The following is a 16,172-nucleotide window of genomic DNA, read 5'->3' as shown; positions in this document are numbered from 1 at the left end:
TGGTGTTAAGTGGTTTCTTACATGGCCAGTGACTTCAGAAAGCCTGTAAATATGACTGCTCCATCTTCTAGCTGCCCTGTGACCACTGGTACTTTTGTATTTCGAGATGAGCTCAAAAGACCCACAAAATCTTAGGAGTGTCTAATAGGCTGCCTTTCTAATAATGCAAAAGAAAATCAGGATGTGTTCTGTATGTCTGCCAAACCAGAGAGTTTAGTACCTGCTTCAAGTAGCAGCACTCTAGCTGACTCTCTGTCATCTGGAAGCCAGCTAGAATTGGACAAGTTTAAGAAACCAGAGGGAAGCTGGGACTGTGAAGTATGCCTAGTGTAGAATAAAGCAGTCTTTCAAATGTGTAGCATGTGAAAGTGCAAAGCTGGGGAGAAAATATGAGCTTAAAGGCTTTGGTATTTCTTCTTCGTTTTCAAATTCAGCATCCTCAACCTTCAAATTTGTCATTTCATCATCCCCTTCCTGGCTTCTCAGACTTTAACAAACACTGGAAACTTTTAAAGGAGGCTTCAAATTTGGTGTGTCATCAGATTCTGGGTCCATGAATTCTATAAGTGGAGGATTAAATTTTCTAAACACATAGGAGATTTTAAATTTGGAGTTTCATATCACTGTTAGCATTTTGGTAGCACCATCTCTTCCTCCAATCCACCTGTGGCCACCTTTGTGTTAGGACAGGTCAGCAATCCTGTGCGCAGCTCTTTCTTTGGTAACTCTACTGAATCCAGCAAATATCAATTTTTGCTATTTTCTCAAGATAAGAAACCAGCAGCCTCATCTAGCATTGGTAGAGCTGTCACCCCATTTGTCTTTGGTCTGGGAAAGCAGCCAATAAACTTCAATCCCTGGTTTCAACTTTGGAGCTATAACCACATCTAGCTCTGCAGGATCCTCCTTTGTATTTGGCACTGGACCTTCAACATCTGCCAGTCCAGCATTGGGTGCTAAGAAGACTCCAACATTTGCATAAAGTCAAAGTGCCAACCGGCCTAATCCCCCAGGCTTTAGATCTGTATCATCTTCAGTAGCATTATTTCCAACTGGTTCTCAGCCTGAACCACCACCTACTTTTGGCACAGTATGAAGCAGTACGAGCCTCCTGTGTTTGCATAACAGCCTAGTCAGTCTGCATTTGGCTCTGGAACAACTCCTAATTCCAGTTTGGTTTTCCAACTTGGCATCAGCACTACAAATTTCAACTTCACAAACAATAATCCATCAGGAATGTTCACATTTGGTGCAAATCTGCCACACACCTGTAGCCCCAGCCCAGCCTTCAGGCTCAGGAGGATTTCTAGTGGAGTCAAATGGGAAAGATATGTTTTCTCTTCTGGAACTTCAGCTTCTGCTTGTAAGATAAAGACTGCTCTCAGATGTGGGAAATAGTCACAATGGTTTTATACCCAATAGTTTTATTAACAAGAGCTGGTTCCCTGCGTTCAGAGAAGGGATTATACTATGTGCTGGAGTTATCTGAAGTGAGATCTGCCGGACATCTTTAATTTTGGGATTTTCCTCCTCGCTCTTTCTTTATGCCTCACCCCTTCAAAAAAAAAAAAAGCTGGACTGATGGTTGATTCTTCAGCAAGAATATTATATGGTCCAGAAAATTACTCACTGATTTTACCTGGTCTGGTTGTACACAAGAATCGAGGCCAAACGTGAATGACTTTGTGTAAAATCTCTTTGTTTGCACCATTCGTCTATTTCATTTATGGAATTCATAAATTGCATTTATGGAATTCTTTGAGGTTGTAGTTATATTTCAGGAGTTTTGTATTTATTAGAGGGTGTCGAAATGAATGATTTCTATGCTGAGTTTATGCTGCGTATGTGTGAAGTGAGTGAGTTAGGTACATGGGGCACTAAAATTTACTGATAGAAGAAGGCTGACTGAGACTGGCCCATGCACAGGCCTTTTAGATCTATCTACTTCTCAATCTAATAATTATATGCTATTTCTATATTCTCCTTGTTATGATTATCACCTACCTTGTTTTTTTCATTGTTTATTATAAAATGTGTAAACACTATTTTGTTTCTATACTTTTTTGGCATAAAATAAATCTTGAACTTGAAATTTTAATTTTGTGTTAGAAATTTTTTGTTGTTTGTTTAATCTTGTCTCAGATCTTATTATGGAAATCTCATTATTCAAAGTTGCCTTAATCCATTTGTTTTTACAATTGAGGATTGTTGATGTGAATTTATTGGCTTTTTTGATATAATTTTGTTTGGACAAAAATCAGTATTGCACAAAGTATTAAGCAAATGTTTTTATATGTACTGAAATGGACATGATGACTTTTTTAAAAAGCTTTTTTTATTAATTAAAAATTAACAAACAAAACATTAAAATATCATTCCATTCTACATATACAATCAGTAATTCTTAATATCATCATATAGTTGCATATCCATCATTTCTTAGAACATTTGCATCAATTTAGAAAAAGAAATAAAAAGACAATAGAAAAAGAAATAAAACGATAATAGAGAAAAAAAGATTATACATACCATACCCGTTACCCCTCGCTTTCATTTACTACTAGCATTTCAAACTAAATTTAACATTTGTTCCCCCTATTATTTATTTTTATTCCATATGTTCTACTCTTCTGTTGATAAAGTAGCTAAAAGGAGCATCAGACACAAGGTTTTCACATTCACAGAGTCACATTGTGAAAGCTCTATCATTGTTCAATCATCATCAAGAAACATGGCTACTGGAACACAGCTCACTAGTTTCAGATATTTCCCTCCAGCCACTCCAAAACACCATAAACTAAAAAGGGATATCTATATAATGTATAAGAATAACCTCCAGGATAACCTCCCCACTTTGTTGGAAATCTCTCCGCCACTGAAACTTTATCTCATTTCTCTTCGCCCTTTTTCTCACCACACTTGCTTTTGAGGTCTCAGGTGAGAAACAAAGGAAGCACTAGTATCTGGGAACATGGAACTGTATCTTAAAATCCACAATCGGGGGCTCGCCGCCCCCATGGCCCGTTAACCAGCTTAGCACAGGCCTGTCACCCACCATTCCTGAGGGGCCAGGGGCAGCGGGCCCAGGGCAGCCACCCCCGCTCTCTTCCCTGCACCCCTCACTCCTGGGCATGCAGACTGAGATGGGGGACCCCACAGGTGGCAGGAGGCCGCGGGCCCGGCCGCCCCCTTGCCCATCCCCCCCAGACACAGCTGTTCCGCAGATCCCAGATGCTGCCCTTGGAAGAAACTGGCTGTCCTGGGGCCTGTCCGGCACGGACAGATTCCTCAGAGGAGGTGTCTGAGAGTCAAGGGCAGCCTTTCTTCGTGCGAGTCCATTCAGGACGTGCCAGGCCCGGACTCCGGGCCACGGCCCACCCCACTCACGGCCTGGCAGGCCCCGCATGGCAGCAGCACCATCCACTCACGGGCACTGTGCCCAGGCCCAGCTGCCCTTGCCAACTGCGGGGTACATGTGTGGACCCTGGGATGTCGCTGGGGGTCAGCTTGTGGGGGTGGGGGAGGGACGCTGGGTGCAGGAACCAGGGTGGGCCGGGGCCAGCTGGGCTCCTCCGCAGCTTGGGTGGTTGAACCCAGTGGGGGATTGGAGACCTTCCAGCTGGAAGGCGTGGACAGGTCAGCACCAGGCTGGCCTGAGTGAGGACGGCGGTGGGGTGCCCCGCAGAAACCCTAGCTTTGGGTGCTCCCCAGACACCGACTGGGGAGGTGAATCAGGGGGAGTTCAGCCACACAGGGAGGGGCTGTAGATGGTGAGATGGGTTGGGGGCCTTTCCCAGCTTTGGCTGCAGTGGCCTGGGCAGGTGGCTGTACCCTGAGGGCACCCCAGGCCCTTCCTCCTTGTCCCTAACCCCTGCCCCTTGGCCCCTCCCGTTGTCACCTCCCTTGTCGCTGGGGGTCTCTCACCTTCCTGTACCTCCTCCTTCCCCAGCCCCCCCACTGCTTCATGTGGGCCTGGAGGTTGCCACAGGGACCGTGGCCCCAGCTGCTGACCCCAGCCAGCCCTTCCTGCTGGCAGCCAGACCCCGTCACCTGTAGATTGTAGAGTTGGCGGCCCAGGGAGGAGGGGTGGGGAGGGGGCAGCGGTCAGAGAAGACTTGGGGAGACCGTGGAGAACCATGGGGCACCTGTCTGCTGCCGGCCACGTCTGAGCCCCGCTGTGAGATGTGGGCCTGAGCCTAGGTGACAGAGCACAAGGCAGCTGCCACTTCCCCTGTGGCCTGAGGCAGGCGGCCAGGTGGTGGCAGGACGGCGTGGCTGGGGGCAGTGCCCACCTCTGAGCCCCGAAGTCCAAGAGCTGGACCTGAGAAGCTGGCACCTGAAAACATGGGGTTCGGGGAGCTTGCCGTGACCCAGGCTGAGGGCTGCTGCAGGGTCTCAGCTTCCCGAAGACCCAGAGGCGGGTAGGACCTGAGGACCCTGCCCCGGGGGCAGCCCTGTTGCCTGTACCAACCACCCGGGGTGGGGGCTTGGAAATGGAGTCCTGCCCCCCTGAGGCCACTCTCCCCTGTAGGGGTGCTGGGCTGCCCCTTGTGGCCCAAGAGTGCACGTGCCCCCAGGGGTGCTGCATGGAAACCCAGCAAGCAGGGCGGCCGCGGGGCAGAGGCCGCCTGCGAGAAATCAGATGGGAATGTTCCAGAAAGGCCCAGAGGCCGGGGGGGTGTTATCACCACCCCACCTCGGGGAGACCAAGCACAGCCACTCCAGGGATGCCAGGCGCCCTGGAGGGGAAGGTGCCAGTGCCCAGCAGACAGTGCCAGGCTCTGGAGGAGGCTCTTTGGAGCTGAGGAGGGGTCTGCTTTGCTGTCCACAAAAGCATCATTTTCCTATGGGCCCAAGGGAACAAAGAATGACACGGCCTCAGAGACTGACCCCTGACCCTCTCTGCACTTCTCAGCTGAGCTGAGGACCCCCCCACAGCGACCACAATCACCCAGAGGTGTCCACTCCAAAGCACGGGAATATTCTTTTATAAACATGACTACTTGATTTGAGGGTCCTAAAAAAATGGTTTCTGCAGAGCAAGAGTCCTCCGGAAGAGAAATAACTTCCCAATTAACACTAAACTTTCTAGATGGCTCCGGAGAAGTAAGACTTTAACCAAGTTCAACTCTCCAGTCGCTCTGGCCGCCCCGTCGGGCCGTTTTCCACAGCCGCTGGGGGAGTCTTTTTTTTTTTCCCCCAATACAGTCTTTTATTTATTTTCTTCAGATTCAAAGTTTGTGTGTTTTAATCATATAAAGATGAAGAGTTGATTTTGCAAACTAAAAATATTTACTTATTAAAACTATATTAATACTTTAATAAACTATACAAAAAAATGAGACAAAACATGTGCATTTATAGACCCGCATGTCAGTCCTGCCAGATCCCTGCAGAGGGAATTCCCAGCACGCCCTCACTCATCTGTGTGAGGACACAGAGCAATTCCTGTTTAGACACACACATTCATCCATTTGTCCAGCATGGTCTGCCCTCCTGTTCTTAATGGTTTCCTTCCGCTGTGAATGTGCATGTTCAACTGTCTGCTTTTTAGAGCAGACACTGACCTTCCTCACCCACCAGCCATTGGAGGAGGACTCGGTCCACGCAGATGATTGATTCGACCGACTCTGCGGGGAGGGTTTCCTGGTGACCCTCTTCCATCATCATATCTGGAATCAGATGAGCTTCCACAGCCTCTTCTTTTTTTGTCCAGACGGCTGTCCGGTGCTCTCAGTCTGGTCAGCTGGTGCCAGACTGGCCCCGGGTCCAAGCCCTGTCCCCTTGGGCCTGGGGGTGAATGAGCATCTGGATGGCGAAGGCCAAAGCAAAGCGGGGCGCCCCTCGCTGGCCCAAGACTCCAGGGCTCAAGTGTGCAAGAGGGCACAGACCTGAGCCCAGCTCAGGAGGGCCTGGGGGCCCCACACCTCCAGGGGACCCCAGGCCACCCTGCGTTTCCAGCTCCCGGGCCCCCTTCCCAGCGCCCTGAATGAGGGGTGCCCAGAGAGGCCGAGGTGGCAGGCCTGGGTGGGGGGACCTGTCCGAGCAGGCCCCACAAGGGAGTGTCATCTGCCTGTGGCACCCCCCTCCCAAAGACCCAGACCCCAGAAGGTTGGGGGTGGCCCGGGAGGCCCCTGCAGGGGCAGCTGTGCCCAGGGCTGCAGGCCCGGGAGGGGCGTGGGGGGTGCCTGAGCGTCTACTGCCACCTCGTGGTGAGCCTCCACGTCCCGGGGGGGGGCGGGCCCGCCGGGGCGTCCCTGGGCTCCCCCATGGGCTTGTTAACGAGACTGATCTTAAATGTATGGGACTAGGTAGAGGTGTTGGTAGTATGTTAGTGGGATTATAAGTAATAGTGCCTGAGAAGGTGAATACGATTGAAAGGGGTTCTTTAGAGCCGATTAACACTACAAATACGAGTTCTTGCATGAACTACTTCAAAGGTATGACACTTGTACAAGAAGTTAATAATGGAGGGTTATATGGGAAAACTACCTATGGTGTACCATGGTTTATATTAACAGGAATACATCGCTAGAACTGCAGCAATACTAGAGGTAAATATTTGATGGGATAAGAGTTATGGGGTGTTTGGGGTTTTCCCTTTGGTGTGGGTATGTCTACCTGGTACTTTTCTCTTTGGAGCAATGAAAATTGTCTAAAATTGAGAGTGATGATGATTGTACGGCCAACTGAGGCTCCTCTGAGACACTGATGGTTTATTTTGGATAGAATATGTGCTGTGAATATATCGCAACAAAATCTGCAGATTCAAAGTATGTAAACAGAAAGATGAAGTGCCAGAGAAGACGTGGAGAGACGTACACCTAATCAGTGTTGGGAGGGAAGTGGAATGGGGCAGACCCTCCGGAGGGGAACGTAGTATCCACAGGAGGCTAAATATAGGGTCGTCACAGGATTAGGCAATCTCATTACCAGGAACATCCTCAGCAGAACTGAAAGCAAGGACTCAAATAGACATTTGCACACCAAAATTCATGGCAGCATGATCCATGATGCCCAATGGATGGAGGTGGCTGAAGGATACATATATGACTGAGAAGTAGATAGGTCAGCCGTGGTATAGACAGATGATGGAATATTGTGGCTACAGTAAGGAATGAAGTCATGAGGCAGGCAATGAGGTGAATGAACCACGAGGACATGCTGAGCAAAATAAGCCAGAAGCAAAAGAAGATTGTCATTTTAGAAAATACTTATAAGAAAATTGGGGCCTAGATTGTAAGCTCTTATAGCAGTCACATTTATTCCTGAGCTTTATTGTTATTTCTAGATTCTGAGATGCTGGGCTCTGTGTGTGCAACCTGGCATTTTCCTGGCACTTTGGGCACTTGTGACAACTAAGACTCAGCTGGATCCAGTAGCTCTGAGAGTCAGCGTTGCTAGATACAACTGTTAGAAAGAAACCAAAAAAGGAAATCAGACTTTAATTAGAGGTAAGAATGAAGCCTATTGGGTTGGGACTAAGGTAAATCAGAATACAAAGTAAGGGTGATATTATCTATATTTTAGAACTTCACCTACTGTATGAGACTGAAGGAAGAGATGCTTATTCTGTCCAAAACTTAAATTTTCTGTTGCACACAATCTAACTTAATCTTGCTGGCCAGTTAATTTAAACAACTTAAACACATGGAGGCTAGAATTGGGAATGAGACCTTGTAATTCTGTATAGCTTAATGTAATACCCTGATCCATTCTAGAGTGTGTTGGGCAGATAATTAAAAAGCATTGGCAAAGTCTCTTGAGGGCCTGGAGAAAAAATATGGAAGTGTTAAACTTCCACACCTCAGAAAAAATCCTGATACTCTCTCAAGCATTAGAGACTCCCAAGTTAATAGACCAAATCCTTGATCTTGAGGTTTGTTCTTATGAAACTTATTTCTATAATGGGGAAGCTAAGCCCGTCTATAATTATGCCTAAGAATCACTTCCAGAGAACCTCTTTTGTTGCTCAGATGGGCCTCTCTCTCCCTCAGCCCAACTCTACAAGTGAACTTAGTACCCTCTATTTTAGTGCGTTGAATGCTGCCAGAGCACAATCTGGGAATGTAACAGCTTTTTAAAAGGAGAATTTATTAAGTTACAAGTTTATAGTTCTAAGGCCATAAAAATGTCCAAAGTAAGGCATCCAGGTAAAGATACCTCGACTCAAGAAAGGCTGATGTCTGCCATGTGGGAAGGCACTGGCTGGCGTCTGCTGGTCCTTGTTCCTGGTTCCACTGCTTCCAGCTTCTGATGCCAATGGCTTCCTCTCTGAGTGTCTGTAGCCTTCACTTAGCTCCTCCAGGACACAGCGCTCTCATGGGTGGTAACACCTGCTGGGCTCTGCATCTCCAAATGTACTGTCTCGGCATCTGCTCATTCTGCCAGTGCCCCAAGCATCTCCAAATGTCTGCATCTCTGTCAGTTCTGAAGCAACTGTGTTTTCTCCAAAATATTTCCCCTTTTAAAGGACTTCAGTAAATTCATCAAGACCCACCTTGAATGAGTGGAGTCACATCTCCATTTAATTAAAAAGTCACACACCCCAGTTAGGTGGGTCACATCTTCATGGAAACAATCCAATCATAGTTTCCACCCTAAACAATAGGTCTACCCCCACAAAAATTGGATTAGGAAAGAAAATATGGCTTTCTGGGGTACATAATAATTTCAAACCAGCACACCCTCCCCCCGACATAAGACATGATGTCCAGGGCTGACAGTCTCTCTAGCAACATGGGACATGATTCCCAGGGATAAGCCTGGCCCTGGCACCGTGGGATTGACAATGCCTGTCTGAGCAAAAGGAGGAAAAGAATTCTAACAAAATAAGGTATCGGTAGCTAAGAGAGATCAAACTGAGTTGAGAGGTTATTCTGGAGGCTGCTCTTATGCAAGTTTCACTTAGATATTGCTAATTACCACTATATGCCAACCCCGAACCAACAGTATTCCTGAAAACCCTAAAGAATACCCCAAGCTCTATCTGAGACTCTATAAAATTTCACTCATTATTTTTCAGAAACCTAAAACCTCCAGGCAGTTTCTAGGACAGATAAACTCTGAAACCCAGAGTTACCAGTCTCTCCAAAAGCATCAGCCAGTTGCATCCCCCTGCTCCATAATATCAACAATCCTATTCACCATGAAGAAGTTAAAATGGTCATCGTCCAAATGTGCTGATCTGAACCTGTCATGCACCCTGGAAAAGTCATGTTATTTGAAACCTAACCCAGTCTTGCTGGGGCAGCCATGCTCTTTCAATCCTGATCCAATATTGTAGGGTGACACCTTTTGATTAGGTTGTTCCCATGGAGATGTGACACACCCAAATGTGGGTGCAACCTTTTGGTTATATTATTTCCATGGAGGTGTGACACAGCCCATTCCAGGTGAGTCTTGATTACTTCACCAGATTCCTTCAAAAGAGAAAACACTTTGGAGAAAGCTCACACACAGACCCTTGGAGATGAAGAGGAAAATGCCGGAAGGACCCCCAGGACCTGAGAGTGTCATCTGAAACCAGAAGCTGGGAGAAGAGCACAGCAGACGTCACCACGTGCCTTCCATGAGCTGCTGAGCAAGACAGAATCCAGAGCTGTGCCTCAGGGAAGCTCAGTGAGGCCCACAAATGCTTAGGGAGGAAACCACTGGACCTCTGCTGCCAGCCACGTGCCCTCCCAGCTGACAGGGAGACCCCGCACGCCACTGAACCTTTCTTCGGAGTCAAGGTATCTTTCCCTGGATGCCTTACTTTGGACATTTTTATAGCCTTAGAACTGTAAACTTGTAACTTAAATCCCCTTTATAAAAGCCACTCCACTTCTGGTACATTGCATTCTAGCAGGATTAGCAAACTAAAAGACCAAATATCCCTGAGGATTGGGAGAAGGACCAAGTGAGAGGGAGGAGTTGTAACAGAGAAGAAAGCGTTGAACAAGTGGTTGTGACTGTGAATTTCTATATTGGTATTTCTCGTTAGTCTCTAGTGTCTTGGAACAGTTAGAAGGAAATACCTGAAATGGTGGAACTTGGAAATTTGCTATTTGTTAAACTATACTTCTAAATTTATCGCTTTTCTGCATGTATGTTATATTTCACAATAACAAATGTTAAAATTTTTTTAAAAAGTAATCTGGCAAAAAAAGAAGTAAAAAATGAATAAAGAAATAAAGCAAAGCAAATATCAACTCCAGGAAAAACAAAGAAAAAAGTAAGCAGAGCCCACTACCTGGCTCAGCAGGGAACACTATTTATGGATTCACAATCATGTAACCAAAAATTATGAAATAACTCATCTGAGAAGATGAAGGAACAGAAAGAGGGGCAGTCCCTCACCCTCCAAGAACCACTCACGTATCTAAGCCCTGCAAACCAAGGAAGGGCAGCGGAGCACATAACTTAGAAATATGGACTTAACTGAGACAGGAGGAACCGAGGGGGGCCTGGGTGCTGGCCCTGGGGGGTTGGTGGGCAGGGGGCATCCAGGAGCCCCACAGCTTTGGGGGAACTGGCCTCACCTAGGTCCTTTGCCTTCCTTTTATTATGTATCTGCACATCTTTGGTAGGAACCAAAATAAACAAATAAACCAGAACGCTAAATTAAACATAAAAAACATAGAAAAACTGGCTCATATTCCCAATCAAAACACAAGACCATTTGAGACAATAAAAGACACACACTTTAAATAAATCATCAATTAAACAAGAAATCAAAATGGAAACCACCAAATGTCTGAGTGTTCTGCTGTCGGTCGGAATTGCTGGAAGCAGCTCAGGTGGTACTTGTGGGTTCACAGCCTTCAGTCCACGTTGCAGAAAACAGGCAAGTGGGCTTTGCCGAGTGGAGGAACTACAGATATTTCAATTTTTTTTCTTTCTGCTGATCTGCATTTTCCGGCTTTCCACGAACACTGCTTGGCGACCTCTCCCTGCTGCTCTCTCCAGACATGGGCCTTTCTGCTGGGAGAGTGGGTGTCGGGCGTGGGTGGTCCTGGGGTGGGGACCTGTGAGGGATGGAGCAGCCAGCCCCCACTTGCCCATCCGCCCCGGCCGGCCCAGGCCCACCTTTGCCACTTGGTGGGGGTGGGAGAAGGGAAAGGTGGGCCCTTCTTGAGCAAAGCAGAGGCTCCCGCGGCCTGCTCCAAGGCTCCCTGCACGGTCAGCCTGGGTGGTCCCCGCCCTGGGCAAAGCTGGCCTCTCGGGGCCTGGGCAGGGGCGTTGAGCAGCCCCAGGAGCCAGGGGGTTGTCTTGCCACATATCCCCGCCCACGACGCACGTTCAGGGGGCCCGGCCAGGCCGAGGCTGCAGATGCAAAGCCAGCGCTGAGACCCTGTCCATGCAGGAGCCAGAGCCCCCAGGGACGCTGCACAGGGGACAGAGAGGCTGAGGGGCCATGGGAGGGGGTCCCCCAGGGGCCGGGAGGTGGACCTGGGCCTCCGCCAGTCTGTCCAGGGCCTGCTGCCCCAGGCCAGCTCCCGGCCTGGCCCTGTGGACACAACCTCAGCCTCTGCACCAGAATGGCCCCACTCGGAGGAGCCGGGTCCTGGGCCGTGGTGAGAGGTTGCACGTGGGTGTCCGTGCCTGCACCCCTTGTCCCTCAAGCCCTGCAACCGGGGCGTCTGTGCCGCTCTGGTGGGTGGCCTCTGTGCACTGTCCGCCTGGCAGCACCCCGCCCGCAGATCACAGGTGGGTGGTCCCAGCCCAGCCCAACTCGCGGAGGAAACCCCATGGGGGCCTGGGGGGGAGTCTGAGCTGGTGGGTAGTGGGGGGCCTGCCCTGGCAGGAGGGCAGAGTGGCAGCGGCCAGCACCCCGAGAAAGGCCATCCCTCCAGGCTCCCAAGCTGCCCCTGGGAGGGTCTTTGGGTGACCTGGGCCCTGACGTCCCGGCCTAGCTAGTGCCTGGGGGGGGGCGGTGGGCAGGGAGCGCTGGGTGGCCGCGTGGCCAGGAGCCCGGGGGGAGGGCACCCGCCAGTCCCCTGCAATGCCAGAGCCCCACACCCATGGCCCACGGCCGCCTCCCCTGAGCCATCTCACCCCGCTGTCCCGGGCAGGCCCGCGGTGAGCTCAGCCCTTACATAAGGCCTGGGAGCCGCTTCTCCGGCCTCGGCCCCAGGACGTGGGGCTCCATTTCCCTCTCCTGACCGCAGCGAGCCCCGGCGCCTGTGCCCGCCAGCTGGCAGGGCCCGGGCTGCATCCTGAGAACAGGAGGGGTGGGGCTCCCCAAGTCCCAGGGTCCTGGCGCAGTGTGGGGTGGGCAGAGCCCCCGCCTCGGCCGGCCTCACGCCCAGAGAGGAAGAGGCGTCCGGCCGGCCCAGGTGGCGATGGTGGCTGTGGTCAGGTCTTCCCTCTCCTCTCGGGGTGGGGGCTCCCCTGGGCGCGCTCGGCCCATTGGGAGGCTCCTGGGTGACCTGAAGGCCTCAAGCTCAGAAGACCCCCTTCGTGGGGGGAGCCCGGAGTACCAGACAGGCGGTGCCCACCATCTCCCAGGGGCAGCAAGGACTCCTCCCCACCCCAGTGAAGCCCCCACCTCCGCTGCTCCCACGGGTGCTGGGAGGGTGGCATCCCTTTCCCAGGGGGTTGGGGCGGCCAGAGAGCAGCAGCTCAGGCCTCAGACCTCCTGCCCCCCTTGGCATGGCGGTTGTTTCCAAGGCCCAGTCAACCCCCCTGGCCTGCTAGGCCACCCCCTCTCCAGGAAGTGGTGTGGGGCAAAGGGGGGCATGCACTCTTCCCCAGGGGATCCCCCACGCCCAGCCCCCAAACGAGGCCAGAAAAGAGCAACATGGGGTGCTCAGTGCCCTCAGCCCGTCGGAGGCCCCTGGCACCGCCCCCCCGTGCCCAATGCCCCCTCAACGTGGGGTCCCCTGAGGCTCCTCCTGGAGAAGCCAGTGTGCTGCTTGGGGACCGTCCAGGCCTGAAGACACCAGCCCAGGGGGCAAGCTCAGGGCGGCCCTCCCCTTGGTCCCAGCCAGGGCCCTTCCGCCAGCGGCCAGAACATGTCTTCCCTTCTTTCCCGACTTGCATTCTTGGAACTTGCACCCTCTTTGCTTTGCTATTTTTACCCACCCTGAGCCTTCCGGTCTCCATGGCGACGCCTCCAAACAGCAGATTCCAGGCGGCAATGACGTCACCACTCCCTTTCCTGCGGCCTCCCCGCCCCCCACCCCTCCCTGCCCCAGACCCCGAGTTTCTGGGGGCACCACAGCTGGCCCTGAGTGGCCTCCGCCCCCCTTTACCCCTCCCCCTTCCCTTTTCCCTGCTCCCCCTCCCTCCCTGCTTCTCTTCCCTCCTCTCCCTCTCCTCCCTCCCCCTGTGGCCCTCTCCCCCTCCCCCCTTTCTCCTCCCCCTCCCCTTCTGACCCGCCTCACTGGCGGCCCCTGGGACCTGCCGCAGCGGCCAAGGGGGCAGAAAGCAGGCAGTGCTGGGCTGCTGGGCCTGGCCTGGGAAGCCCCCTGCTGGCCGCCACCCCATCAGAAACTCATCCCCGAGAGAGAGCAGTGTGGGGGGCACGAGGGACCCACAGAGGGGGCTGGGACACAGAAGGCCTGTGGCCTGGCTCATGGGGGCCCCCCGTCCTGGAGAGGTGCTGGGGGACGACCAGAGCCCACACTCCTCCCGACGCCGGGTGAGGACCCGAGCCCCGGGGGACTGCCAGGGCATCGGGGACACTGGGGGGCCTTGGGCTTCCAGTGACCAGCTTCTCTTAGGACTCCCCGGGCCCCCCCATCCAGTGGGGAGTGTGGGGAAGGAGGCTGGAGGGCTGGCGTTCCGGGGGCACTGTCCTCAGGCCCCAGAGGAGGGGGCTTTGGGGTGCCCGGACGGGGGGCTCCACTCCCTGAAAAGGACACGGATCCAGGGGGAGGCGCGCGACGGGGAGGGTGGGAGGCCCCGGGGGGCTCAGTGAGGGACCCCATGGAGAGAGGGCTGTGAGGTCCAGTGAGGGGCGCTGTCGCAGGGGTGCTGTGGGGGCCAGGGAGGAGAGGCCGCCTGGGAGGTGGGGGCTGCACCCCATCGGTGCAGACATTCATCTGGCCTCGTGCCCCTCTACCCTCCCCCACGAGGCTTTTAGGGGACAGCTCAGGCTCGGGGGCCACTACAGCCCCTTCCCAGGCCTGCCCTGCTGTCCCCTTGGCCTGCTGGCCCCGCCGGGGGACCCCAGGGCTGGGTGCAGGGACCCAGGTGTCAGGAGGGGCCACACCCCAGGAGGAGTGGGCACTGCGAGGGTGCCACCCCATACTAGGGGTGTGTGCAGAGTCGACTGGGCCCCCAGACTGACTAGGCGAAGTGCGGCTCGCAGAGCCCCTGGGGTCTGTGTGGCGCCATGGCGGGCAGCGGCTGCGCCCTCCAGAGGAGCTGGACAGCCAGGCAGGCGGGTGCTGGGCCAGGGTCCCCGAAACCTCACTTGAGCAGAGCCCTTCGACAGCTGAAGGAGAGTGCGTGGAAAGGCATTCAGGCAGGGGAACAGCAGGTGCTAGGTATAGGTGCCTGCAGAGGACGGAGGCGGGAAGGTTGAACGGCGGTGCGACGCGGGGCTGGGACGGGTGGACCAAGACTGTGGCGGCCCCCCCAGCTCCCCCTGCTCCCCAAGGGCCCCGACCCAGGGTGCTGCTCCGAGCTGGCCATGAGGCCACAGCTGCACCCTGCGTGCAGGCTGGTGAGGAGCAGCTGCGGGGCAGGGCGGGGGGGGGTCTTGCCTGGAGGGGGCGGGACGGACCCCCCCTAGATAAGATGAATTGATTCACCACAGCCAAGGCTATTTTTCTGAACATTTTGTTCCCAGTCCCACCCCCAGCCTGGCACAGAGGTGGAGTGACTGCCAGGGGAGGGGGGTCTGCTGTAGCCCCCGGTTGGGCCCCTGCTCCTGCCCGGGGACCCCCGCACCTGTCCCCAGCTGCAGCACAGGGTTAGGCCCACAGCGCGCTGGCGACTTCAAAGGACGGGGCGGGAGGCCCAGGGGCGCGGGTGCCTGGCCTGTGGCCCAGAGCCCACCCCTCCACTGCCCACAGGCCCGTTTGCCTGTAGCCCCTGCAGGCGGCCCGCGGGCTTCTGAGGCAATGAGTAATATTTAACTTGAAGGGCTGTCGGACAACTGCAGGGGGTTAGCACCAGGTTTGCATTGTATGTGCTGGCAGGGGAAGGGCAGGGGGAGGGTGGAGGGCAAAGTCGAGAGGGAGCGGAGGGCGGGAGGCCGTGGGGGACCAGGACCCTCCAAGGGGGCAGGACTCCGGGCCTGGGGCCCCAGCGCCACTGCCCGCCTGTCCCTGGGGGCCTGGACCCCAAGAAGCTGGGGCCGGGACACCATTGCCCCCAGACCCTGCAGGTCTGGCCGCCACACCCAGGCATGTGCTGAGCCCACCGAGCCTTGGTTTGGCCAACGGGACCACCCTGGGTCAGGCAGAGCCTCAGGCTCCAGCTCGGGACGGACAGTGCCCCACGGCTGCAGACAGGCAGTACCACCCGTGGCCCCTGCCAGGACCTGAGACCCGGCGCCCCTCACCATGCCCTTTCTCTCTGGGCAACGGCTGCTCCGGCGGACCCTGGGGTACCGAGATGCAGCAGGCATGCATGGCAGGGTGGGCACCCCGGCGGGGGGCGGAGACAGCGAGTTCACAGGGAGGAGCCAGGACCAGGGGCCTGGGGCACCGAGAAGCCGGGTGTGGCCCAGGGCTGGCTCCTGTTTTAACAGACAGGGCCGGGGGTCCTGTGTGCTTGTGATGGGGGCCCCTGCCAGGGGGCAAACTGCAGGGTCTGCCCGGGCTGCCCCAGCCCTCACTCATTTGTTCCCACATGGAGCAAATCTAAGTTTCTAGAACAACTCGTTTTTTGCAGAGGCACATTTTCACAGGGAAAACTGCCCTGTCCCCCAACATCCCATTTATCCTGACTTGCCCCCTTCTCGGGGAAGGGCTGCCGCCCCGCGGGGAGGGTCACTGTGGGCCCCTTGGGCCACACTGCTTCCCTCCCCCGCGCTGCCACGCTCCCGCCCCCTCCTTATTGGGTTCTGCCCTGAGTGTCCTCCTCAGTCCTGGGGGTCCTGCCAGGCCCAGGAAATGTGTTCCAGGGCTCCCTGAGGACCCCCGCTGGCCGCCTCTGGGCCACAGCTCAGCATCCGCCATGGGACAGTGACCCCTGTCTATGCTCCACAGGCTGGCCGGGCGCGGGCTCTGGAA

General features: G+C 54.1%; 1 protein-coding gene and 2 pseudogenes across 1 annotated transcript in view; 2 read left to right on the top strand and 1 right to left on the bottom strand.

Moving 5' to 3' along the window:
- LOC143677523 (intraflagellar transport protein 140 homolog) overlaps positions 1-16,172 on the bottom strand; it is a 297,426-nt gene that overhangs the window by 157,185 nt on the left and 124,069 nt on the right. The gene's annotated exons all lie outside the window — the stretch shown is intronic.
- LOC143677520 (nuclear pore complex protein Nup153 pseudogene) lies at positions 22-630 on the top strand (annotated as a pseudogene).
- Positions 634-1,398, top strand: LOC143675715 (nuclear pore complex protein Nup153 pseudogene; annotated as a pseudogene).

The sequence above is a fragment of the Tamandua tetradactyla genome, chromosome 3 (assembly GCF_023851605.1).
Source record: "Tamandua tetradactyla isolate mTamTet1 chromosome 3, mTamTet1.pri, whole genome shotgun sequence".
Classification (NCBI taxonomy): domain Eukaryota; kingdom Metazoa; phylum Chordata; class Mammalia; order Pilosa; family Myrmecophagidae; genus Tamandua; species Tamandua tetradactyla.
The sequence above is the reverse complement of the archived record's forward strand: the minus strand, read 5'-3'. Positions and strand labels throughout refer to the sequence as shown.